Source organism: Pleurodeles waltl, chromosome 2_1 (assembly GCF_031143425.1).
Source record: "Pleurodeles waltl isolate 20211129_DDA chromosome 2_1, aPleWal1.hap1.20221129, whole genome shotgun sequence".
Taxonomy (NCBI): Eukaryota; Metazoa; Chordata; class Amphibia; order Caudata; family Salamandridae; genus Pleurodeles; species Pleurodeles waltl.
Window position 1 is genome coordinate 835,378,831 of NC_090438.1, and position 26,831 is coordinate 835,405,661.

The 26,831-nt window shown below is 43.6% G+C and overlaps 1 protein-coding gene across 3 annotated transcripts in view; it reads left to right on the plus strand.

Moving 5' to 3' along the window:
* ATXN1 (ataxin 1) overlaps nt 1-26,831 on the plus strand; it is a 1,071,340-nt gene that overhangs the window by 186,171 nt on the left and 858,338 nt on the right. For all 3 annotated transcript variants that reach the window (XM_069218776.1, XM_069218777.1, XM_069218778.1), the window contains exon 2: nt 11,274-11,375. The gene's annotated coding sequence lies outside the window, so the exon portion shown is untranslated. The remainder of the gene's footprint in view (nt 1-11,273; nt 11,376-26,831) is intronic.

The window sequence follows — 26,831 nt, forward strand, 5'->3', positions numbered from 1 at the left end:
ATGAGCATCACAGCATGTTCAGTGCGAATGCAGTCCAGTGTGTACTGAGAAAGATGCCACGGTATAAGAGTGCAAGCGATTTCACAGGTACACCTGTTTCTTGCCCAATAGCATGTTGTGAGAAAAAGTATCATACTTCAGCTAGAGTACCTGTCACGTCGCCGTTCAGAGGTCCACAGGGCAAGCAGGAGGTACTGGGTCCAGCCCTTGAGAGCTGAGGCCTTTTACTCCTGATATTCCGCGGCCCAGCCTAACACGTGTCCACAACTCAAAAATACATGCAACTGCAATAAATGGTTGCCCAGTCTAATTCTCTCATATTTCTTAGGCAATTATCCAAGTCCCACTCCCTTCTAGTTCTAGTGGTAATGGCTATTCCCCCTTATTATAGGCGGCATTTAGGGGGAGCCCCACTTGTCCAAGCGTTAGGAGTCTGACTTTGTAGAAAAGTCAAAAAGTGTTCCAGTGGAAGCTATATCTGCCAAGCAAGCTCTTCTTGTGCCAACTGGCCTGAAATCAGTCTTACTTGCACTTGCAAGATCGGAGTGACTGGAGCCTCCTCTGCAGGTGCTGGGGCTGCTGCGAGTTTGTCCGGTAAGTTCTTTGCATGCGACCCAGATGGGCTGCACTTAGTGGACCTTGAGTTCCTCACAGGCTGTCATGCATGCTGTCATGCAGCCGCAGCGACAGGAGGTTGCTCTTGACTCCCCCAAGTTGGCTAAGTTCTTTTCTCTTTCCCATAGTAAGTGGCGTGGCGGGCGAAGTGTGGGTACTGAGCTCATTTGCATTACGTTTCCATGACTCGTATGTGTGGCTCTTAGATTAGCCAGGCTGTTTTGGCTCTGTGGTAATCTTAAATCTCCTAGCAAAAATACAGCTGAACCCTCCTTTCCTTCCAACGATTAATGAGCAACTCAGATTCCTTTTTTCTCCAGAATCCTTCAGCAGCTTCTATGTAATCCCTACATGAGCAACCTATTTTCCTTCAATCCTACAAACTCATTCATTGTTATATTTGGTAACTCCATTCCACATAAGAGACACTTACACACTTCTCTAACCTGCACACAACAGCCCTGCCTTCTCGCTTCACACCTTCCTTAACTTATGCAGCATTTGACGCATTCGATCAATTCATGTTACAAATTCTAAACTTATGCATCATAGGTAATCGGTTGAACTAGTTCTCAGCCTATTTCTTCAACTGCTCAATTTCTCAAGCTGATGCTTACATTACACCCCCCTTACCTTTTTTGTTGACATACTTCAGGGCTCGATCTTAAGCCCTCTACATTTTTGGTCTCTGCTGTGCCATTCTTTTAGACATTGACCCCTTGCGTGGCTTTGTATAGCTCCTTGTTACTTTCTTGTCCATCTCCTCCTCAGTGACAGCAATGTAAAACTACATCATAGCCATCAGGTACCAGGTAGCCTCCCACTCTTATGGTCAGTTGCTCCAACACCAGCATTATTTACCTCCTTGCCTCAGCCGCTCCAGAAACTTTGTACTCCCTTTGCCTTTCCTACTGAGACAATAGCGCTCTTGGCCAGGAGCTTAGGTGCTGAGTAGAAGCATAGCATGCAGTTTGAGCCGATGAACGCTTTCACTTCCAATGGTCAGGAGCAAGTTGGACACTTCAGCAGCTAACTGAAGGGACTTCTGCAACTTACTATCTCCTCCTAGAACAAATGACAACTTTTGCCCGAAGAACTCTTAAAATCTACCCGACACTCTCCACTTCATTTCATTTACAACTGATAGGATGGCTTTAGCCGACAAATTGGTGAGTACAAGTTATCCTACCTTGTATTCAAAGCTCCAAAACGCATGTCACCCTACTACTTCTTAACTGCTTACTACTTAACTACTTACCCAACACAGCCGCACGCCTCGTCCTTGGCCTTCCCCACCACGAACGAATCTCACCACACCTCAAATCCCTTCACTGGCTCCCCATAGACAAGAGAATCACATTCACGATCCTCATCCACACACACAAATCCCTCCACTACACCGGCCCAACCTACCTCAACGAAAGAGTGAACTTCCACACTCCCACACTCAACCTCCGATCAGCCGACCTCGCCCAGCCACAGTCCCCCGCATCCAACGCACCACCACAGGAGGCAGGTCCTTCTCCTACCTCGCCCCCAAAACCTGGAACTCCCTCCCCACCAACCTTCGCAAAACCAAAGACCTCCTGCTCTTCAGAAAGAACCTCAAGACATGGTTGTTCGATCAGTGACCCTCCCTGCCCCCCCCGACCTCCCCCCTCCAGCGCCTTGAGACCCTCACGGGTGAGTAGCGCGCTCTACACATTTTTGGGATTGATTGATTGATTGATTTCTCGTCTGCTACATCAGCCAATTAAAACATCCTGACTTTTACTGATCATCCTGCACCCGCTCTGCATGCAGTTAAGTAGAGTGGCTTGGTCACCTGCAGTGAAGTTCTTGCCCAGTCAACCCTAAGTCACCTCTTCCATCCGGTAGGTCAAACATGGTCTCACACTATACCTCTTAAGATTAAACAAATCCAGGAAGCTGATATTCTGTATGTCCACCCTCCCCCTCAATATAGTAGGCTGACTTACATACCCTTATCTGTTCATAAAGCCAGTTTCCACTCTAATGTGACTGTGTATCTTATGTCATTAGCACCATATATATGTTTTGGTTTGTTTACCCCCAGCATTTTTTACCAACCTCCACCATCTCATCCCTTAGTAGAATCACTGGGTTGGTTTTGTTTACTGCCAGGGCTGTGACTACGGAATCGCAGAATTCCAAGTGGCCTTGATCAAGGGCATCCTTGAAAACAAGCAATAAAGTCATCCCTCTTATCAATGTAACCATCTGCTGGATACATAACCGGAACTGATAGTCCTGTTAGTAACAGTGTTAAAAAAATGTGCCTATTTTCTTGGATGCCAAGACACATGTGCACCGTATTTGCTGGAGCTGTATTTCCCATAAGGTCCCCAGAACTGAGGGATCGCCACAGGGTAGTTTCCCATTCCTACTTAAGATCTATACATATTCGGCCAATTAAAAAAAAGTTTTCTTAGGACCTTAGGGTGCCTAATACATCCAGGGGTAAGTAAAGGTACTACTGCGTCAGATCTGTCCTTTTACGGGTCCATGCGAATCATGTCAGGGCGGACCATAGCTCGGTGCTCTTCAACCCCACCTCGAGAGCCCCTCATGAGAGACCCACAACCGACATTTTGGCTGCAGTCGCTTCTCTTGGAAATTATAGTGAAATTGGTCTCCTCAGTCAGTTCACATTAAGTAGTCTTGCTATACTCGTTTAAGTAGCCAACTTGATACATGTTGTAACGAGGCCCTGAATGTCATATAATAACTAGCAAGTCAGAAGTATGCCCTGAAGGGTTTCATGAGCAATTGTTTAACTAACAGACCCATTATAGATGTAGCCACTTATCAGTGCGTTTCTACAAGTCTGTTCATATATTCTACAGAGGCGTATAAAACTGAGAGCGTGCCTGCTGGCGCCTTTGAGCAGGGTGCAAGAACAGCTCTGAGGTGCCTGGGCCCCCCGTGGCCTGCAGCATTATCTGGGCATGGGTGAAGCTGCACGGGCGCCATCTTCACAAATACGAAGATGTCACTGGGAATGCTGCGGGCTGCCCCAGCATTTTCTCTTTTTTTATTCCCTGCCTTATTTTAAGTAAGTGGGGTTTATCATGTACTTCCTACACTTGGATCCATCAAGTCCATCAAGTCCCCGTCCATCCGTGGGCACGAATAAACTCTCGACCCCGTCCCTTCGCATTTCGCCCCTTGGTGGAGTTGTGGGGGTTACTAACACCAGCCACATTTCAACAATGTGGGCATCAGGTACCAGTGAAGGGCAGTGAGTGCAGGTTCTGCTGGCTCCTTCCTACCCATCCCGCCACTTCCGCATGACCAGGGGGCATGGCAAAAATATCCTAAGGCATGTGGGCCTAGATAATCTACAGCGCCAGGAAGCGGTTTTTTTTTTACATCTCGGTCTAGGACTCCGGTATCCTAGCCAGCCACAGGTGGGCTAGACGTGAAGACCCTCTTCTTTTTATTGATCCCTCCCCAGCCTGTATCAACAAGGAGCGCCCTCTTATGCGCTGCTTCAGTTTTCTCACTGTGATGTTTGATTTTTTTTTTTATTCATTCCACCCCAGTATTAGTGCACATTGAGGGTAGAGGGCTGAGCGCACATGAGCTGCAATGGTGTGTACGCGTTTTTTCATTTTTCTATTGTTCAGGAATGATTCTCCATAGGTTTCGAGCAACCCCAATAATGCATGTGCATTGGATGCTCACATTTTGCCTTAAATCTCATAAATGACAATACTAAAAAAAAATACACCAGACCAAGAATTTGAGGGTATGTTGTCCAGGGGTTTCGGAGTTATACACACAGAACATCTACTGTGGGCATGCTCATGTTATTTGTGGCACCCCACATCCACCTTACATCTTTTGAACAGTGTGGCTAATCATAACAAAGGCGGTATGGTCAATGTGTTATGCCCAAGTTTAGGGCCAGATGGTGAGGGAGGAAAAGGTATTGTGATGGCAAAAATAAAATTAGTGTTCCTCTGGAGCAAAGAAACAGTTATAGCTATAGAGGCGCGTCTGCTTCCATATGAGATGTCTCAGGATAGCTCCAGAACATACGTTTCCACCTAGATGTCTGGTAATGGGTGCTGGCACCTAGCTTATTCTGATATATGCACAACCCTTCAGCAGAAATTCACTAAGAATGCAGTTGTTGTTCATGGCCTATTTTGGGGCACGGGTGCCAGGTAGGCAGGGGGCTCTTCTGTACTGCCCAGTATGGGTGCTGCGAGCTTTCCTCGCTTCAGCATCCTCCAAGGGCCATTGAATCTAAGATGGCTTCAGTTTCAGCTCAGTCCAATCTTTGATAATTGTGAGATTGAAACAGGTCCATTTTCGCTTTACTTCTTTACTGCTGGAGATAAGTTCACTTCTACGTCCCTATTAGTGTTTTACTGCCTTGGTTATTAAGTTTTAATTCCCTTGAAGGTGTTTTGTCCCTCAGCCTGACCTATTTGGGATTACTGATTGGCCTTTTCAGCTTTCCTTGGAGTGCATGCTGTGCTTTTTATTGGAAGTGTCGTTTTCTATGTGAACTGTGCTTCAGCCGAGGGTGACAGAAGACGAAGCCGAAAGATTGTATGGATTTAAGTGTGTACGTTATTGAGCTTGTGCGTGATTCATTGTGGTTATTTCAGGTGAACGCAAGAACAAATAAGTGGATGGATGCATGCAAATTCGAGTGATCGAGTTCATGTCTGATGACTTGTTGAATGCATTATCCTATCAGTGGCACGAAAAGCACATTTAGGCCCAAGACAAACCTATTGTCCTAGCTAATGCTTGTTTAGTTTTATTTTGCACTTTCATGCTAAAAATTTTACTTTGTTAATTTACCGAAGTGCCTGTAAAGAGTTCATGCCAGGTTTTCAGGATTACCATTGTCTATTTCATTGTACAAACATTAATCTTGTTCCAGAATTTCAGGATTACCACCGGCTATTTCACTGTACTGATATTTATCATGTACCGTATTTTCACGTTTACCACTTACTGTTGCATTGTGTGGAATGTATCATATCCCAGAACTTCAGAATTACCATAGTCTATTTCATTTTGTGGACATTAATTGTGTATTCTTATTCTGAATATTGTCATGGACCATGCTATCTTCGACCAAATTTGGCCGTTCTTGAGCTAGAGGAGGCGACATGAAGACATTTTCCAAAATGCACCTGAGCTCAACAACTGGATGTGATCATTTAAGCACAGCAAAACGGGTGGAACGATATAATTCCTTCCTTTTATTAAGTGTTCACGTTTTTCTTGCACGAAACGGCCAACACAGGTTAACTGAGCCATTGCAGAAACCTCAATTGAAAATGCCTGCTTGCAGATTTTTTTAACCCATCCACCAAAGCCAGACATTCTGGCATTTATAAGAAATGTAATAATTGTCTATGATGGTCACTGATGGTGCACTGTCTTATCTCTGCATTACAGGTGTGTTCAGAGATTGAGGGGCATATTTACAAGCCCTGTGCACCGCAAGTGCATCACTTTTTTTGACACAGCACAGAGTGCAGACCCATATCTACGAGGCCGCGCAAAGCTACGTTGCGTGGTTCTTCATAGCCTCGTAGATATGGAGTAAGACAAGCCAGCGCAAGTCACTGCATTGACTTACTTTGTGTCAGGGGGAGGTGCATGGGCATTGCAGTGGGTTTTCCCACACAACACCCATGGGTTTTGATGCATTCATGGATGTACAATGTTATGTAAACCTGGTAATGCGTCAAAACCGTACGCCTTCCCAGGGGAGACGTAATGAGGAAAAATATGTTTATTTCTCCTCATTTTTTCCTCTTTCTATGTGTGCTGCATTCTCCATACACACAGAAGAGGAAAAAGCCTCCCAGGATTGTTTTTGTGCACGAAGGGCCCCATTCCTGCACAGAAACAATCCTGCATGCGACGCAGGCACCCTTGTACAATGGAGCAAGGGTGCCTGCGTTGGCGCTAGAGAGCCAAAAGTTGCCAGCGTAGAGGGAGAGGACAGAAATGCACCATATTTAGCAAATAAGGTCCATTTCTGCCCTTTCCCTGTGGCGCAGGGCAGCGCAGCAAGGGCATTTGCTGCACTTCCTGTTCCACTTTCTAGTAACTATGCCCCCTACCCTTTCTTCACAATGATATTTTGGTTGGCATGTATAGGCATTGGAAGCACATACCTTGGTTTAGTTGAGAACATGTTTTATTGTAGGTCCCCAAAAGGAATAATCAAAAGGATTAGGTAATAACTAAAGCAATTAATTGTCTGCTGTTGTTGATATCATAGGTATGGCAACTGGTCTTCGGTAGAAGTGGGTAACTAAATGCTGGGCTTGGCTTCTCTTTAGGAGTGGTGTAATACATTTTGCATGAGTGTCAGCTTGCATTTTTAAAATTCACTCAACAGCCCAACCTCAGTTTCCACACACCCCAACCATTAATATATCAAGACCAGTACCATTTCTGTATTTTTCAAGCCACTGTGTTCAATGAACACAACCAGGCTTCATCAAGACATTCCACAGCAGGAGCCTTCTTGGATACTAACGTAAAGCTGTGAGAGGACAAGGTTTTCCTTTAGCTCCAGGCAAAAATGCAAAAAATGTCGGGATTCTTTAGTCTCATCAGCTTTGTTTAGAGGTACTTGTTGAGGACAAAGCATGTAGTAGACTAAACAGTTTGTGTGCTTCCTGATGCAGAATGATTCAGACATAAGTGAGGGGGGGAGGGAGGAAGTACAATATATGCCAGCCCTCGAGTTTCCTCACACTCCTGTGGTTCTTGCCAAGGAACCTTACAACTAGCAAAACACAGACCAGCTTTCTGTCACTTAGGGCCAGATGTAGCAAAGGGTTTTTCCCATTCTGTGTCAATGGGAAAAGGTGTTTGTACATATGGCCCTTAGCTTCTCTTACTTTGGGCTCCTTTCGCACCAAATATTTCCTTACCCTCTAAGTTTTGCTTTGTCAGCATAACTTGAAATCTACCCATCATATGGTCCTGGAGTTTAGATTTGGCCGCCCGGACGTAAAAAGAAGGCATGCCGATAGCAAAGAGGATGATAGTTCCACAAGGTTGCTTCACTGAAAGGTCTGCATTTCACAAACTTTGCAAAACCCTCGATTATGCCTGCTTTTTTAGAAAGATATGCCTAGGGAAGACGCTAATGCTCCATATTCCTATTCAGGCAAAAGGAAACCCTTTCTTCACACAGACTGGAGTTGCAAGACAGTATTGGAACTTTCTGTCTGCATTGGATCATCCACATTGGCCATAATGACCTGCTGAAGACCAGTGTATGTTGTACAAGGCCGGTGAAAATGAATGGCCCCAATTGGACAGGAAGCACTGTAACCATAGCTCTTGAACTTATTTGTGCAGGATTTTTTTGACAATGCTAAACAGCAGAGCCAAAAAACAAAATGCTTTTTGCTGATGCTACACAGCTTTGTGAAAAAAAAGTGACACGACTGCTGTGCTCGTCACATTCTTTAGGTTCACACATATTTCATCATGTATGTGCATGCCTACAGAATAACATAGGCAACATTTTCCTTCTTTTCGTTACCTGTCCAACATCACTTGGATCGGTAAACGAAAACATGAATTGTGGTAGCTCTCAATAAAAAAAAGGATAGGGGATGGGGGGCAATGGAGAAGTGGTTGGATGTGGAGGGGTAAAACAGTGCACAAGGGAGAAAGCAGCAAGGGGTGGGGAAAATCACAATGTAGAGAACAAGACTGAGAGCAGGGTGGTGGAGGAGTTTGGTGTCGAAAATGCACGAGAGACTGAGCAGCACACAAGGGAGAGTTCAGTATGGAGCAATGGGCACTAGTATTGGAAGGATGAGAGGCGCAGTAGAGAGCTGGAAAACACATGCACTGTCATGTGGTGCTTAACAAAAAAGTAAATAGCAGTTCCCTTAAAGGGAGTAGTGGAAGGATAAAAGTTAACAAGTCAAGTGGATGGTAAAGAGGCTATGCTCCAAGAGAGAGACAGACACAGAAAGAGGAAGGCAAGGCAAGGTATTGAATGCGAAGCAAGCAAATGATAGTGACAAAGTTAACCAGTGGTAAGCAGTGGGTGTGCTGTAAGCCCACTGTAAGTTCACAATAGGTCTTTCACAAGCAGACAGCTTGCCCTATGTGGTGTGCAAGAGCTAAAAATGGTGCTGTTATTTTCCAACAATGTTTCTTGCACGGAGACCTGGAGGTGAGGTTAAACTGCCTATGCAGGTACACTGTGGAATAATGCCACGTAAGCCTTGTGCAAGCTGTAGTCAAATATATGAGCATAACCTAAAAAATAGACACAAATCCACATGTGCTTGGATAAGAAATCATGAATTAATTTTGAAAGCAGCGGGGACAAACAAAATAAAATAAAGCGCTCATTAAAAATGTATACATTGGTGTGGTTAGCTAAACTGAGTTCCTTCAGGCAATTTTTTTGTAGATTCTTAGTCATGGAATACATATGATCTTAAGCCCCACTATCGAACTGGTGATGTTTGCTTACTTTTCAGCGTACCATGGCTTCCACTTCTCCTGTGTTCCAACAATGTGGTGACCTGTTCCATGGTATCCTGCCTACTCAACTCTTTGTTGAGTCTGCTTCACTACTCTGGCCGAATTACTACTGATAAGTTCAAGGCAAATTTCAGCACTACCTTTTGATTAACTAGTTGTATTCTACAGTCCTTTTGGAACTGCCCAAAATGACTACCATTTCAGCAACCACCAAGATACGAGGGCTACTGGAAGCTCCAGTGGTATCCAGTTTAACAGAATGAATGAAGAATCCAAACCATCAGCTGCTTTTTATTCGTCATGCAGAAGCCCCATCTGTTTAATGGCCGAAACACATGCCGGCTCTTTCTCTGTTTGTCAAAGTACCATATAAAGGAGGAATAAAGGTAACAAGAAAAGTATCAACAAGGTCTACTGTGAACTGTCATTCACAAAACAATGCCCTTGTTTTGAAAAAAAGTTATTTTGTTTGGAGGGGGTGGTGTCAAATTTCGTTTTCCTCCACTACCATTCAGCACTTTCTAATAGTTGGGTCATTATAGTTTTTGCACCACTGTCTATGTATGTAATTTGGGGGACGGTTCCCATGGAGAAGCGTGATTTCTTCAACAATTACTCATCATCATAAAACTTTATTCGGTCCATTGTATGACCATAAAAGCACATAAAATACAGCAACCGTGTCAAGTTAATAAAACTTAATACACACACAATATTTACAAAAGGATGAGCACCCAGGAGAAGGAAAGTTTTTAAAAAACAGCCTAGAATGTCATGTCATGGCAACAGTTACTCAGATGACACTGATCTGACCTGTATAATCAAACCAAAACCGGAAATGTGCCTGGTTAGCAGTTAAAGCAGTACATCATCCGGGCTCCCAAACCGTCCAGCGATCGTGTAATAGTAAAATGGCCGGTGACGCCACTGTTTTGGTTAAATACTGGCCCCTTGCTAACCGCTTTGCATGTCTGAAGAGGCTGGCCAGGATGTGCACATGACATTCAGTACCTTGGCCTAGAACGCCAGGAGAGGTCATGGGTAGCCCAGCTTTGGTGTATTCTAAGCGTGAAGCATTCATATTGGCACAAGACAAAGCTTGCGCAGTTTACAGAAGTGCCACGAAGCCTATTTAAAGTGCCTGCAACATTAAACCACGTACTATCTACTCATAGGGGATGTCTGCAGGTGGATCTCTTTAGAAACGGTTGTCGGGCATTGTCAAACAAGGGGTGAGAGTAGCCGCTTCACGGAGCTGTGATTCTGGTAAAACGGGGTACTGTAGGGTCAGATACATGCCAGAATGTTAAACTAATCATTGACTATGGTAATCATTTAAATGTTGTTTTGTTACCGGCGCTAACGCTTCCACAAGGCAGCAGCCTTAAGACGCTACTACGGCGTGTTACAAACAGAAGCTCAGAATTGCCTTTTTTCCAGTGTGTCATAGCGCTTAATCTGGCAACAAATTCTCAAAAGCGCTCTTGTTCACTGGATGTCAATGTATCGTATTTGGAGATGCTGAGACGCTGGCATGAATCTGGTCCTCCTGCTGCTACATTGGACACCCCTGTTGTAACAAGGCCACCGCTTCCGGGGCAGTAACTGGTTTTGATAAACTTCACCAGGGGAGCTCTGCGTGTCAGAAAGGCAGCGGCAAGCCTTTAAGTATTTGGGACAATGCGAGCCAACATTATGCAAATTGCAAGATTACCGGTAATCTGTATTAAGAGAGAAACCGGTCCCCTGTGTTTCTTGTGGATTCTTTAACTACAGTCACATTTGATTTTCCAAGTTACCGACGATCAAAGGTATTATGATTATCCTGTTATGGGTGTAATATGTTTATTTCCATACCAAGGCGGGCCGTGGTAACCACTGAGTGCTTCACTGTCAGTGATGTAATTGGAAAGGATAGGTCGCTAACTCCGTTGCTGTCACGTAAATGCTTGTAAGCTTCAAACCACTTTACAGGAAAATGAGTATTGTTGTCGATAAAGCATTAGTGCTCCAACCGTGTGTAGAGGTTACCACTGCTACAGTCTCTGCAGTGCTGAAACACATTATAAGAATTGCGAAACTGAGATTGCATGAATTGCAGATGATGTTAAGTTTTCTATTTTTGTTTACAGCCAAAGTCCAAGAAAAGCTGCGTTGGGAGCATTAGCACTGTGTAAGTCCTTGAAGCTGTGAAAAGCGAGGAAGAACCTCACGTGGCCTGAGTGCGGTATACAGTAAGTTACTTCTTCCATTTTGTTCTTAGGCTAACTTAAATTTCTTTTTAAACAGGCCTTGGACGTATGTATTTTAAAAGCCCTGACACAAAATTCAGAGTGGTTTAAATTCGAACAGAAAAGCTATTAACAATTCTGTGACAACAGAAAAAGTAAGGTCCAATCTAGACTGTTATGTGCCAGGTTTCAGAAGAACGCCATGCAGTGGCTGCTTTCAGGTGCGAGTTTTGACAGTGCAGATTATTACTGTTAATAATATATATTGCCTTTTTCCACCCGCCTCTTTTAGCCATTGGCTTGAGACTTTCTTAATCGTTTCTTGACTCAGGCCAGTCGAGAACTCATCTCTCACTTACTGCTATTGCCTATAAGGGTGTATCCATCCACCTCCAATTGAGTGCTTGTATTTAACTGTATGAGGGACTACTTTCTGCTGGGTCCTTGCCCCACGCCTAGGTGAAATGTGCTAAGTCTCCCTTCGCTAGCACATTAAACCCGACCAATTGGCTATGCCAGTGCCTGTATGTGTATGTAGTAGCTAAACATTAGAAAGTTATTGTTCCCTGTTAGTCAGATTTGACACCAGAAGAACTAAAAATACTTATTATATTTTATTCCTGATAGTGTATAGATATGATCTGTTACATATGCTATGGCCCTGCAATACTATTGCATCCAGTGGAACTGGAACTCTAGGGTAACAAGACGGCAGGCAGTAGCCCTGGACAGTTCTGGTGTTGGGAGTTGATGTGGAACCCTAGTTGCCAGTAGGGTCTAGCCCTGAATGTCTAGCAGTCTGAGATTGTTTGTGATAAGCAGATGGAACTTTCAAGTGATGTGCTTGACACTCGAGTCCTCTCCTGCTGGCTAATGCATGGAGTCGATGGTAAAGTGAGAATGTGAGCTGAAAATGGGTATATTTATCAAATAGTCAGTAGAGTGCACAAAGATTCTAATACAGTGGTTCCCAACCTTTTGATTTCTGTGGACCCCCACTTTAACATTAATGGAACCCAGGGACCCCCACTGAGTCATCATGGGAATCTGGGGAACCCCGCCTGAGTCATTACTGGAAGCTGGGGACCTAATTTGTCAATATTTGTTAATATATTTAAATTTTCTAGGCTCTCGCGGACCCCCTGAGAAGGCTTAGCGGACCTCCAGGGGTCCCGGACCACAGGTTGGGAACCACTGTTCTAATACATTCAATCTTTCTATAGTTAGATGTACAAGCATCAATGCTGATGCTGGTCTGGGAGTTGGTGATAAGTGAGTGGACCATCCTGTTCTGATACAAACCACAGGGAAGGCTAATTGTAGCCTTAAGTCATTACACAGTCTGAATTGGTGACAAATGTGGTAGAAAAATCCAAAAAGGTTGTTTATGGATCCTATTGGTGTCAGGCATCATCATCGAGTCTCACCTTGGCCCTGTAAGCCAGGGTGGGCTCAACCCTCTTCCAGGGAGCTCTTTGAGTATTATTCCTACCGGGGTCTAAAAGATTAAAACAACCTAAAGGCCACAATGGTTTCCCTCTATTATTGGGTTCTTTTGGTATCGTTAAAATATAAATACATAGGTGTTCTTAGGGAGGGCTACTATACTTCCAACCTTAACTTCTCATCGTCACATTTCAGCCCTATGAGTGGACTGTCAAAAGGTTCTGGGCTTTCATCAGGACTAACCCTATATTGATGCCCCATTCTAATAATGGTTGCGTTTTCTGTTGTTGTTTTTTTGTCTGAGTCTTCTTATATGTCAAGGGACATGCATATACCACAAAACATATGTCAAGGCAGGCCTTCTAGCCGGCGTCAAGGTTTTCTGGCATGTGTTAACACTTGTCATTCGATGCCATGTAGAGCAATCAACAGGGAGAGACAGATACGTAAGAAATGAAGGTTTCATTAGCATAAACAATTGAAGCTCGGTATGCAAAAGAAAAACAGAGACATAAATGATGTATACATTTAGTATGTGTATCGCGCTCTTGCATGCTGCATAATGCAAGGAGGCAAGCTTCCTCCAGCTGAGACTTCCATTGACCCCAGAGATTCTGTCTGTTCAATTTTAAATGCATTGGCTGCAGTGTATGCATCTAGCACCTCCGATGATTGCAAGCAATGCAAGAGTAGCAGTTGACTGCAACAAATTCCGGGTTTGTGCAAGACGTCTGGAGCTGTGATTTATAGTGGATGGAAGATATGAAATGCTTCAAAAGAACAGGAGGCGTAGTTCCAAGGTCCACTTTGTCCTGAATTTCACTATTTTTGTCAGATCATAGTCATATTGATCAAAATATTGTTTCATTGATGGGATCCATCACATACTGATACTGATTTCAGTAGTAGTTTCAGAAATTCCACCTGTGTCACCAAATGTTGTGAACTCATCCTCACTCTTTGGACTGCAGCTGTACCAACAACGATGCAGGCAGTTCTGCTATAGGTTGCTTTAGGCACCTTCCCAATGACAACACAGCCATTTCCAAATGCTTTAATCGACTGTGATGCTAAAGATTTGTTTAAGAAACCATTCTGCACATGCAATAGAAACAAGTATATTCATCAGCTGTTTTCTTTTTAATGGCATGTCCTCTAATTTCTGCTAAACTTGTTTACTGCAGTGCCATTAGTCTACGGTCTTGAAAGAAGGTTTCTTGAAATAGACCGCTCGTTATTCTTCATTGACTTGTTTTTAAGGCACGGGATGATTCCATGCCAGAAGGGTTCTGAGGTTTGGGTTGTTAACATCTTCAAACATTCCTGCAGGAGCCTTTGGTATGTGTTCCTACCAATGCTTTTAGCATTTAATAGATGCAAGCACATTTTAGTGGAGGCCACGATGCTCGTGATGATTTCATGCAGTTTACTGCGGAAACTAAATAGGTTATCATGGGACATTCCTAATCTACTGTATCTGGTGCTCATCTTTATCCATCCTATTTGTTGATGATTGCTTCAGTTTGGTGAGTCCTTTAGTTTGGTGGTAAAATCTGAAGCTGCTACTACAGTAACAACACATACATTATTTAAAGCAGTGATCGTGCTTTGTAGGTCACCATCAGAGAACATTCTCTTCTTATGGACTTATACCAATGGCACCTTCTCCAATATTTGATGTTCAGTTTTACTTTCAAGTGCAAGATCTGAAGAGACTTAGCGCCAGATTTAATGGAAAATGAGGGTGCACGGCGCGCACTGTCATTTTCAAAACACAGGGATGCATATTTACAACAATACGGCGCACCCCTGTGTTCCCGCCGGTGCCAAATTTGCTGCCGCGCCAACATAACCACCCTTGCACCATAGTGCAAGGATGGCTGCGTTGAGGGGAAGATTGTTTTGGGCAGGAAGGGACACCTTCCTCCACAAAAACAATCGTCAATGGTGATTTGCTCCTTCTATGTGTGCTGCAAAATGTTTGCAGCACACACAGAAATAGCACAAAACGAGGAGAAATAAAAGCATTTCTCATTGTTGTGCCACTCTAACGCCACCCCTAGGGTGGCGTTAGATTTTGGCGCTGCCTCAGGTTTACGAAAACTCGTAAATCTGGGGCAGTGTCAAAATGCAATGGGTGTTGCTGTGGCACGCCCACAGCAACATCAATTGCACGCCCCTTTCACGCAAAGTGCTGCATGTGAAGGGGCCGTATTTACAAGGTGGCGTTAAGCCACAAAGTGGAGCTAGGGGCTCTTAAATATGCCCCTTAATTCATATAACGAACCTTCCAAACACGTCATGGAAATATTAATACATGACAGCACTTTGCCCTGATGAATGTCACCTTTGCCTCAAATGTGACCCAGTACTTGAAAGTCCTGGATTGCAAAGACTCCTTTAGCTACATCATTCTGTGGCTGCATTTTCTCCAGCATCGTCCCTCACTTCTTTGATATATTTGATTACTATAGCCTCTTTTTGTTACTTTAGGGAATCAGCCATGTCAGCATGTCCAGTTGCATATGGCACAGCATTAGGGAAAGCTTTGTATTTGAAAATAATGATTGGAATACTTAGTAGCATGTGTGCTCCGATGGCCCTCTTATACTGCTTAACTATAAACATTGAATTCACCTTATATTGCCTACAAATGGTTGAAACTGAGAATGTGATTTGCACTTCTGCCTTTCATGAAAGCATCAAGAGCACGTTTGTGTATGGCCTCCGCTCATGATACAGATTATTTTATAAATGCTTTCATCACAACACCATCTTCCCTTGGAACTAGTTATCTCATGTAATTTCAACGGTTTCACATTACACATCTCATGTAAAATTCCCAAAATTATGATATTATGCAACTTTAGATAATAAGTAAAAAGTAATAAGTTAGAGCAAGCACACAGGAGCAGCTTCCTGAACCAGAATCCAAATAATATTTATTGAAAAGTAACTCATTATTGCATAGACTAGATAAGTTTAAAAAAGAAAGGGAATGTTACCGAAATCGCTGATTTCTACAGTTGTCATTTTGGGTTCATGGACTAATTCTGTACTTTCCCTCTGGCAGAAGAGAACACGTAGAAAAAAACGACTGCAATCAATGCTGGGGGAATCTTTAAGGGAAATCATTTATGTTTTCCATGTCAAAGACCGAATGCAAGACTTGCGACCCTGTTGGTTTTTCTGAGTTCTGAGAAAACATCATTGGAACAAGAAGGCATTCCAAAGAGTGGGTCTCAGTGAAACATCTGCTTTTCACTGCTCTAATGTAGCGGTGGTCAAAGGGGTGTGCTGAAGTTCAGCGTCAGTAGGAAATGTGATAGCCCAGTGGGGTAACAAAACTTGAGCCCTCCCCCCTTCCAAAATACATCTAGGCCAGGTGCGGCCCGTCCTTAAGGGCGGAGGGGCCACACCCTCCCCCCCACGTTTTGCCCCTCATGAAGAGTGCCGGTCAGGCTGAACAAAGGTCAGCCTGACAGACACTCTTCATGTTCAGGTCAGGCAGCCAGGAGCAGACATGTGCGATTTGCGCAGACTCCTGGCTGCCTGAGCTGAACTTTTGCTGGGCTGAAGAGGTCACAGCTCCTGTAGGCGTGACCCTCCTGGGACCTCCGAGGCCGAAGGTAAGTGTGTGATCTCTTTAAATGAATGTTTGGTGCGTGCGTGTATGTTTGAATGTTGATGAGTGTTGTTAATGGATGTGCATGCATGCGAGTGTGTGTGAAAGAATGAGTGTGAGTGTGCTTCCCGTCCCCTCCATCCTAAAACTGGCGGCCACCACTAATCTAGGCCTCCACCCACCGAGCTCTCAGGCAGGGGTCCGCCACCCGTGCACAGTTTACTGTGCTGAGGGTCCCCCCTGGATCTCAGGGGCCTCCACACACCACGGGGTCTGCAGTGTGATAGCCCCGGGACACTTTGCATTGCGGTTATATCTCACTGTCTGTTTGTGCCGCCTCACTAATACACTGCCTCGCCCCACCACACACCCAGAACGAAAGGAAGTTGTGCAGGAATGTGTCAGCATCAAGTAAAACTACTCTTAAAAACTACCCAGAAGAGTTTTCATCCAAAGATCTTCAGTGATGCACCCCCTCCACTCCCTTGAGTCTGCTGTTCTCCACAGAGCTCAGTCTTACCCTTGCCTCCTTTTTGGGCCATTGTTGGAGACCCCACTGAACACCTTTCCTAGTGCAGTATTAGTTAGGCAAATGTTGGCTCTGACAGTGATGTCTTGTTCACATTCAACAAGACAGGTTCCATTATGTTTCATTTCGAGTAAATGGTGAAAAGAAAAAAACAAATTCATATTTTGCCAAAACCAGAGTGTTGACATTTTTTGACAGGTGTTGAGATGTTGAAGGCACTGCTAGAAATGCATTCTGTAAACTTGGGACTGTTATTAACCAGTTATTCCCTTAGCTCATGAGCAAACGTTGTGCAATGTGTGTGAAAGTACACACTTTAGATTGAAGCAGCCAGCGTTTATCTGTGAGAATGACTTGCTGGTTCGGCACTTTGTAAATAATTGAGATTGCAAGCATGGGTCGCTGTATGTATACACTAGGAAAGCATGAGATTGGTAGGTTGGAACTGACAAGAAGAATAGCATTAAACCGAGGAGTTATTGTTTATCCCGCAGGGTTTCCTGCCTTGATCATTTGGGCTTAGTGCATATAATCTTGCACAGAAATCCTGAACCTTTAGCAGAAGACAAATCCCACACAAACGAAGCCTGGGTGAAATTTGAATAACATCAGCATAATTTATGTAATTTTTTGGAACTTTGCTTTATGCTTGTTATGTGAAATTCACGAAATTATGTAATTACACCACTTTACGTAATTACACACCATTTGTGGTAAAAGTTTACAGCAAAGCGTGCCATTCATAATAATATTTTACCACAAAATCATGTTAGCAACAGAATGCGAGCTGCTGCTGTTCATGATGCTTTTGTTTAAATGTGCACCAAAAATTGACTTGAGGGCACATTTCACACTGAAATATATTACAAGTTGGTGGTCTTAAATTTTATGTCAAAATTTTGCATAATTATGTGAATGCAAGTTACACAAATTTCACATTCCTCTAATACATATATCCGTGCGTCCTTCTATACATGCACACAGACATAGCCACATACAAATACTTTTTAACTATAGCTTCTAAAGATCAATGTGAGAAAATCTGTCACTTTGTAATGAAAATTCGAGAATATGTGTTGGTTGGATGTTACTAGTAGCGGTTAATATCCAAGCTTTGAGTCATCTCTCACCCCTATAGCCCATTTAGCCATTTGCTTACATTATCTGGTGTTGTGAGTTGTCCGAAAGAGTGATATTGACAATATCCGGGATCACTGTGCATTGAGATATGGTCTTATTCTCTGTAGTAGCACCATCGAGACTTGTCCTTGCGGAACATCCTTAGCTCTGCCTCCTGCTCTGAGCATTGCATGGCCTGGAAACTCTGCTGGGCTTAGCACTGAAGTCAGTCTTGGTCAGGTAACCTTGCAATGAATAAAACCACAATCTCATGTTTTTGTCATATTTCTGTGAGAAGCAAAGTATGTTTCCTTCCTTTGGAAAACCGGTAAAGAATAGTGGAACATTCAGATCCATGAACCAAATGTATTCTGGTTGTGTTGTACTCTTGGCTATATATATTCACGGAGAGAAGCACATGGTACCAAATTTACTACCTACCCGGTACTGTTAGTAATTGCCAATCTCCAGGCCTGTAAGGTGTACAGAATCTTTTCAGTTCTACATTTGCCTAGATCATAGAACACTGGGAGAGAACTAGGCTGGGGCTAGTTACTGAATAGTTCCTACTTGTCATGTAAAAGAGTCTTGTGAATTTATAAATGGAGTTTCCAGGAGCTATTGTGGCTTTCCACTGCAAAAGGCACTTTTCATGATCTAGTGGATCGTTTGGAATTCTCTTGGAGATAGCTGTCTGTCACCTGTCAGATTTCGTGATTTCTGTTTCAAAACTCATGCAAATTAATGATACATCTTATCTCGCCAGATTTTTGTATTTATATGCGGTCCCTCAATTCAAGGTGACAAGAAACAAAATCGACACTTGCTTCACATATATTGAGCTAGTTCTTCCAGCTCACCGACATAGGAACTGATTGCTTTGTATCAATGCATTTTGCAAGATAATTAAGTAATCAGAAGCGTTTTATTGTAGAGAACCTCAGACGAGGCTCCAAGCGCTTTTCAGTAGACTGGTAACACACTATTCTGTTTGTTATGTGTAGTTTGTAACATTTCTATATGTTTGTGTAGATTTTGTTTGTGCTGTTTTCACTTTTTGATAACTGACAAGCTTCATGTAAAGTGTTTTTTGTTAAATGACGGCGGCTCCTGCTCATTGAGGAGTGGCCAATGTTCAGATGCCATTTTTAGCTCCTGCTCGCCGAATCCCAGAGCACATTGTTAACTTCAGTTCTTCTTGGTTTTATATTGAAAAGTTTTCATGGCGTCTTTGAGCAACTTAATACCAGAATGACAAGGGCTAGTTTCATGCCCAGGCACTATTGGGAAGGGACTGGGTACAAAACAGATCACGTTTCATATCTTGCAGATATCCAGTGATATAATGTATCCTAGATTTACCCATGAGGTGAAATACAATCACAGAGTAAGGGCTGGACTAGTGTTTTGACCGGGTCTCGACTAGTGGGTTGACCTGGCTCCAGTGTCTGGCTTCTTTGAAACTGAAGGCCTGCAGGCCATACTGTCAGTGAGCAGACACCGAGGATTATCCATGAATGAAAGTACACTCAACAGAGTGAATTGAAACATAGCACATAAAAACAGCTTCAAAATAGTTCACTAAAATTGTTTAATCAAAGTAATAGAAAGAGGAACATAAATTATCACCCCCACAGCATTTTTTGTGAAGGTGACTACGTCTGCATGTGTGAGAAATAAAGATCGCCTGTGCTATTTTTCACAGTTTTGAAGAGAAGCAGTTTTTCGGGTGTGATTTTGAATAGGCCACTAATAGAGTAAGCCGGAAAGTACACCCCGAATTTCATCTGCCTCCAGGTAATGGGACCTCAGCCGGGACTGATGTGATCTTTACACCCCTACATTTTGGGAGCTGAAGGGTAGCATTTTTTCGCCATAAGCTCTGTGAGCTGCCTGCTTTTCCTTCCTCCATCATCTATTTTTCATTAGTTGGGAAAACTCGTAATCCTACGCACCACTTTGCGCCCCATTTAAATGTGCTGGTGGCACATACTGCTGAAAATACAGATGCTACTTCCCAAAACGTCTTGTTCTGTATTAGATCAATTCCACCGAGTACAGCCCCCTCTTGAAAATTAAGACATGCACTGTGTTTGGAATGCAAAAGATAGCTGCAAAACTAATGGATGCATTTTTATGAAAATCTGATTGATTTATAGGCCCTGAGCTCAGCAGATCAGATTTGCACATTTCGCCCCAAAGGAAGGGGAAAGGGAACATGCTGTGTCTATCATTGATCACTCAGTGCCAACCTGAACTCTTGGAGACGCCGTAGAGCCACCGCAGACTTAAGGACATGAAGGACAATACTGAGCTCCTGCTGCAGTGCGGATGGGGACATTTGGATGTGACTACGGTGAAGTTGTAACAGTGCTATGCGAGTGACATTGCAACAGTCAATTTGCCCTTATACAATTTGAATTCCAACATCATTTATCAGAAACTAAACTTCAGAAAGATATTAAAAAAAAATCAAAAACCTCTCTACTAAGATCACATTTCCAGACCGCATTGGCGTTGCTGGCTGAGGATAATCACTATGTTATAGTTGACATACTCGTAAGCGCTACCTCTTCATCTCATCAAATGTTTTGCAGTTGGTTTGTGCACCAATTTGCACCCTGTCTTCCTCTCCTTCATTTCCCACTCATCATTTACGGAAAGTGATCATATACCATAAGATGGTGTGTATAGAGGGGTTGGTGGTGTAACGAATGAATGGGCATTTTGTGACACTGCTGTGCATCCTTTGTTTTTTTCTTAAAGGCTAAAACAGCTGTGATTATGATTGTAGTGAACCTCTCGCTTCTTTGGCGATTTGTCTTCTGCTCTCTTTTCTGAGACTGTCACTGAGAACGGGCATGCGTCAAGTCATGCGTTCTATGTATGCCTTCAATCCAGTTTTAATTTTGGTATGAAATAGTCATGCTGCCAGCTTTACCATGTTCAGTGGAATCCTAGGCGTTGGCATCAGTCATAGCTAAATCTGAGGCACTTGGGCCACCAGGAACAGCAGCATTTTTAGGTATAGTTTTCCATTCATTGTAAACCATGCAGTACCTTACGCCAAACTCTTTCCATTTCCTCCCAGACAAACTGTGGGTTCAAACCCTCCCTTGCTTCCTTCCCCGCTTTGCTCCTTATTTTTGTATTACCTCATGCAGCCTTCCTCTCTCTCGAACAGGTAAAATTGATGCATTGTATAAAATGTTTTAAGTGTAATATGAGCAGGTGCTACTCCCTAAACACCCCCTTAAAAAGCATGCAGCGGATTCTCAAATGCCAGTAATACAACATGACTCCACCCTTGACATATGATGTTTTAAAATGGCTGATCATGTGTGAGATACCAGTCCACGGAGTATCAACAACTATCGTGCTGATACTCTGCACCCAGTGGGCCACTCATAATTAACTTAAGCAACAACAGAGAAAAACATAGATTCCCCCAGGAATATGAGCCAACAATATTAACTCCTAAAGGATTCCAATAGCATCAAATTATTATCCAATTTACTAACACTATTCAGAATAAAATTACTGAAAAGCACATTTTTTGTGAGACAGCTCTCATAATGAGGGATACAGACTTTAAAAGCCTCAATTTTCATATGATGTCTCACACCAGAAGTTAAGCAAAACACAAACGCTGTGGGATAGCGTAACTGGATGGACGGAATGCGGAACCAATCAAACATTCACCCCCAGTCACAGATCTGGGTTTAATCCATCCATTCTTTTTCTCACCATGCCACCCCAGTTTGAACCCAGCCATATCCAAATCAGTCTTGACCCTGTTCCTCATGGGAACAGTCCAGCCCGAACTGCCAGGCCAGGTTATCCCTGGACCGGAAACAAGCATCCTGGGACCGGTTTCGGGGTTTCACCCCTCATCAGCCAGGATAACTTGAATCCAGTGGCACAGTGTGCCCGGGACCCACGTCTGGGCATACCCGGCGCACTTAGGGCGGCAAAAGCAAAGCAAAACACAAACGCTGTGGGATAGCGTAACTGGATGGACGGAATGCGGAACCAATCAAACATTCACCCCCAGTCACAGATCTGGGTTTAATCCATCCATTCTTTTGCTCACCATGCCACCCCAGTTTGAACCCAGCCATATGCAAATCAGTCTTGACCCTGTTCCTCATGGGAACAGTCCAGCCCGAACTGCCAGGCCAGGTTCTCCCTGGACCGGAAACAAGCATCCTGGGACCAGTTTCGGGGTTTCACCCCTCATCAGCCAGGCTAGCTTGAATCCAGTGGCACAGTGAGCCCGGGACCCACGTCTGGGCATACCCGGCGCACTTAGGGCGGCAAAAGCAAAGCAAAACACAAACGCTGTGGGATAGCGTAACTGGATGGACGGAATGCGGAACCAATCAAACATTCACCCCCAGTCACAGATCTGGGTTTAATCCATCCATTCTTTTGCTCACCATGCCACCCCAGTTTGAACCCAGCCATATGCAAATCAGTCTTGACCCTGTTCCTCATGGGAACAGTCCAGCCCGAACTGCCAGGCCAGGTTCTCCCTGGACCGGAAACAAGCATCCTGGGACCGGTTTCGGGGTTTCACCCCTCATCAGCCAGGCTATATAGTTATACAGTTATAGTTATACAGTACAACATCAGACACAAAACGACATCAGCAGTCACAGTTCTAGCTCTGTACATGTTAAATCAGGGTTTGTTTCTGACATGTGGCTGTATTAGCCTGCTGTATTTTCAGTTATTTTGCCCAAATAGCTGTTGCTGTCCGTGTAAGAGTTAGGACAAGTTGTAGCACCTCATCCGTCTGGTGCATTCAGATATTCTGCCATGTTTGTGGAGATGACACTCACCCAAGACCGGTTTCGACACCACAATGTGAATATGTAATACTCTGCATTTATTGCACTTCTGATATTCATGTCCCATTTATCATAAACTATGCTTGTATTGTTGCAGTGGCTATGTTAAGTTGACTCTTTGTTAATATCCTTGTGCACTACCATATTGATCTGTGCGGAATTTCTGTTAGACATGCTTACTTCCTTAATAAGGGTAAAATGCTAGAAGAGTTAAAACAGCCCCCATTAATGTTTTTCTGTTGGGAGTAGCCCTGACCCTTCTTTTTGTTTTTAAAACATTTTATTGAGTTTTTATGGTCTGGCTTGCCAGTACAGCAGTCGCAAGACAATTATGTGAGGCTCACTAGAGAGGGGAGTTTGCTCCGTCCTCGCGTTGGGGGCCAGTAGTACATGATTTGATTGGGAAGATGTTGTGTGCGTCCACAAATAAGTGCTTGCCCTTCATACATCTGTCGTCATTCTGTTTATTTCTACAGCTGCCTTAGCTTGAACTTTCAGGGGCACACACATAGCATAATGGTATAAATATGGCTGAGATAACTAGATAATTTATGGTGTTTTCGAGTGGCAGCAGGGCAGATGGAAGGAGTGCACTCATTAACGTACAAGGATGTTTAGGTCTGGCTTCGAAGTGCAACAGTCACCTGACCTTTTAACCTTAACTAATATTATTCTACAGTTCTTTGCTTCCACACAAATACATATCTATTTACTTGTAATGCTTGCACAAATGTACAGTATTTCTTTAAAGCGAGGCTTATTGGCATTGCCAATGCTTGTTATACAAATGATAAACCAAAATGTCATCACAGACCAACAAGTCACGCATCTGCTTTAAGGTGAGCCGTCGCAGAAACAGGGAAAGTGCACCATGTAGGAAATACGGGCCCAGTAGTTCGCACATTTATGTGTGGGCGAGCGATGTGCGGTTCAACAGTTGGCAAGAAAAGTCTGTTGTTGACTTCACCAGATCCCTTCAGATGCTTTTGTAATAAGGCAAAATGTTTTGGATGAAAGGGCCATCTTGGATGAAATAGGACCGCGCTTTTTGTGGGTGATGGTCAGACATGTAGAACAGACTCTTATAACACTTCATTTATTAAGCATTTTCCTTCTCCTCTGGAGAATGTTGCTCACCAAAGTGCATTTATTCTCAACTTGGCCTCAGAAGAACAATTTGTTTTTTTCATTAGCGCCGCCTGTAGTTGTTAGTTTGCTCCCAAACACTGTAAATATCAGTGGTGGCTGCTGAATTTTGAAAATGGTGGGGCGTGAACAAAAAAACACCTCATTAAGAAGCCTGGCCACCCTGGGACTTGTCCATTTCTTTTAGGTCCATGAATGATCAGCTTATCCAGGTTTTTCGTTTGCATTCTAGGGTTTGAAGCCCTATTGATCAATTATTAAATCTGCAAGACAAGTCACAGGTTGCAAAGAAAATGCTGGACTCAGTGAGCTACGACTGAATGAACCTGGGTGACTAGGGAATTCTGCCTCTGGTATAGATGCGCTGGCCTCTGTGTGGACACAGAGTTCATTAATTTTGTTACCGCTCCCAAAATTCTAAAATATGCTTGATGGTTTAAAGCAAGTATCTTTTTTATTAAGAATGTGCACACTGGGGTATTTCATGCCACTGTGAATGATTTGTAAGAACCGTTTTAAAGTCTGGCATAGAAACAGCATTAGCTGTGTTGCAGATTCAAATTTTTTTCTTCAAAATAATCATATTAAAAATACCTACATTGGTATGCACTCATACAGGGGCTTTCAGTCAGTCCTCTCCAGCCACTGATCTGTTCAAGAGTCACCCACATTTTGCTACCTCCTGCTACAGCATACAACACAGGGCAGAGGGCAGCCTACATCAGTAACTGGTTCTCTTTACTGTTAGTGAAGGCATTTTGTGTGTGCATATTTGCACATCCACCTAAAAAGTAGTCCACTTCAGTGCCAGGGCTGATGGGGCAGTGTCTGCTTTCATGTCATAATTGATCTTTGTGATAGGTGATTTTTATTTTCGGGGGGGGGGGGACATACACAAGCCATCTTTATACAGAAACATTTGTATTTTTAAAACGTATGATGCCTACAGTATTTTTAAATGAAAAATATCACATTAGAAACTTGCATGAGTGCCAAGGCCAGACCTATTGGCTTTGCCACCGCTTGCACAAAACTGCTTTCAGTGAACACTGGTACGATTCACAGTTTCAATTCTGTTACGCAGGGCAGAAGTATTCCATGCATTGTTTGTTTCTTGATATATGAATGTTGAAAACTCCCACCTCAGTCGCGTGCTAAAGAATTCAGAGACAAAGTGAAGACCGTTGTGCAGTTTAATATGAGAGGAGAGTTGCATTACCACACGTTATAAGGATTTCAGGTGTAAACAACTGTGCAAGTTTAGAAAGGAGACATGCTTAGGTGCCACAGTAGTGGTGAGCACGGTGCTCAGCACTGATGGGCGGTACTTGGTACAGGTGAAAAGTATTGAACAAGGAAGTGCAGCACAGTCAGCAGTGGTGGGGGTGCATGCAACAGCAGTGAAAAGTACACGCCTCTAAGAACGGGTGAGTGGGGGGACACATACACCAACATTTACCAAAAGTACTCAAGGATAGTAGCAAAGGCGAAAGGTCAAAAAGCCGTTTCACCAGAAGTTAATGAGATATTCGCAGCCACACAAGGACTTCTGGGACTTGTAGTTTTAAGCAGGTCTGCAACCCTGACTCCCTGGCAAGAGCGGTTTTTAGATTGGCATCGTTAGGCTAGAAGGGCTAGAAGCACATATGGGTACAGTGCCCAAGAATCTGCGCCCTCTCAGTGTCATTGCCTCTGCCCCGATTTTGCCCGGTGATGCGTCTTATGCTCGGTGCGTGGTATAAGGTGAGCTTGTGAATAACAGAGGGAGGTTACAAAAATAAACTGAAATGCCTTGTTTCCGACAGGCATAACATAAAAGAGATAAGCCTGTGCTGGAAACCCCGCCATCTCCTTTTCAGGTCACGTTTATTTCTACGATCAGAAACAGGAGCATGGAAGAAAAAAAACAGAATTCTTCCAACAACCCTACTCTTTCAAGTTTCTAAACACAATTCTTCTAGGGCTCTTTTATGCTCCAAAATAAGCATTAATGTTGCAAGTTTCTGGAACCCCTGATGCTTTAGTTTGCAGAAAACTCATTATAGTTTCTCCTAAAGCACAACCACACCTTTGCTTCCTATATAACGGTTACATTTTTTGTCTGCGTGTATTGTTTGTAACAGCCGAATTCTGCATTTGACGTCACTTTTTAAAACACCTTTTCAAGCGATTCAAATCTAAAAGGCACATCACACGCCCAAGGCTTTTCAGCACTTTACAGGGTTCATGGTGTTTTAAAAGGCGTTAAGAGGAGTTACCCTGGTGCCCCCCCCCCCCCCCCCCCCCCCCCCCCGGAACACAGCTCGGTCAATCCTTCTCCAGCCCATTCCGACCTCACCTTTCACAGCGCTTGGAGCGATTTTACGAGAAGCATGTGAGAGCCTGAAGAGCTCCTATCCTCAGACATACTCTGCTATTTGCCTCGATTGCAGAGAGGAAACTCCCATGGTGTCGGGGGGAGAGAGGGGTTGGGGAATGTTTTATTATTTTCAGAAAGAAAATCCAACTTTTTTTTTTGTTAAATTGTAACTTGGACATCCGGCTCTGTCATTCCACCAACGTTATAATACATTGCCAGGAACGGACCAACTGGCAGTTCCTGCCACTGCTTGAAATGTTGGCTGGGATGGCGGACATTTGACGAGTAATTTACTCCATTGCCATGGCGGAGGAAACGCCGTCCACCAAAACAGTGCTTGAAATGGAAAAATGAAAGTGCAGGTACTCTGTGTCACAGTACC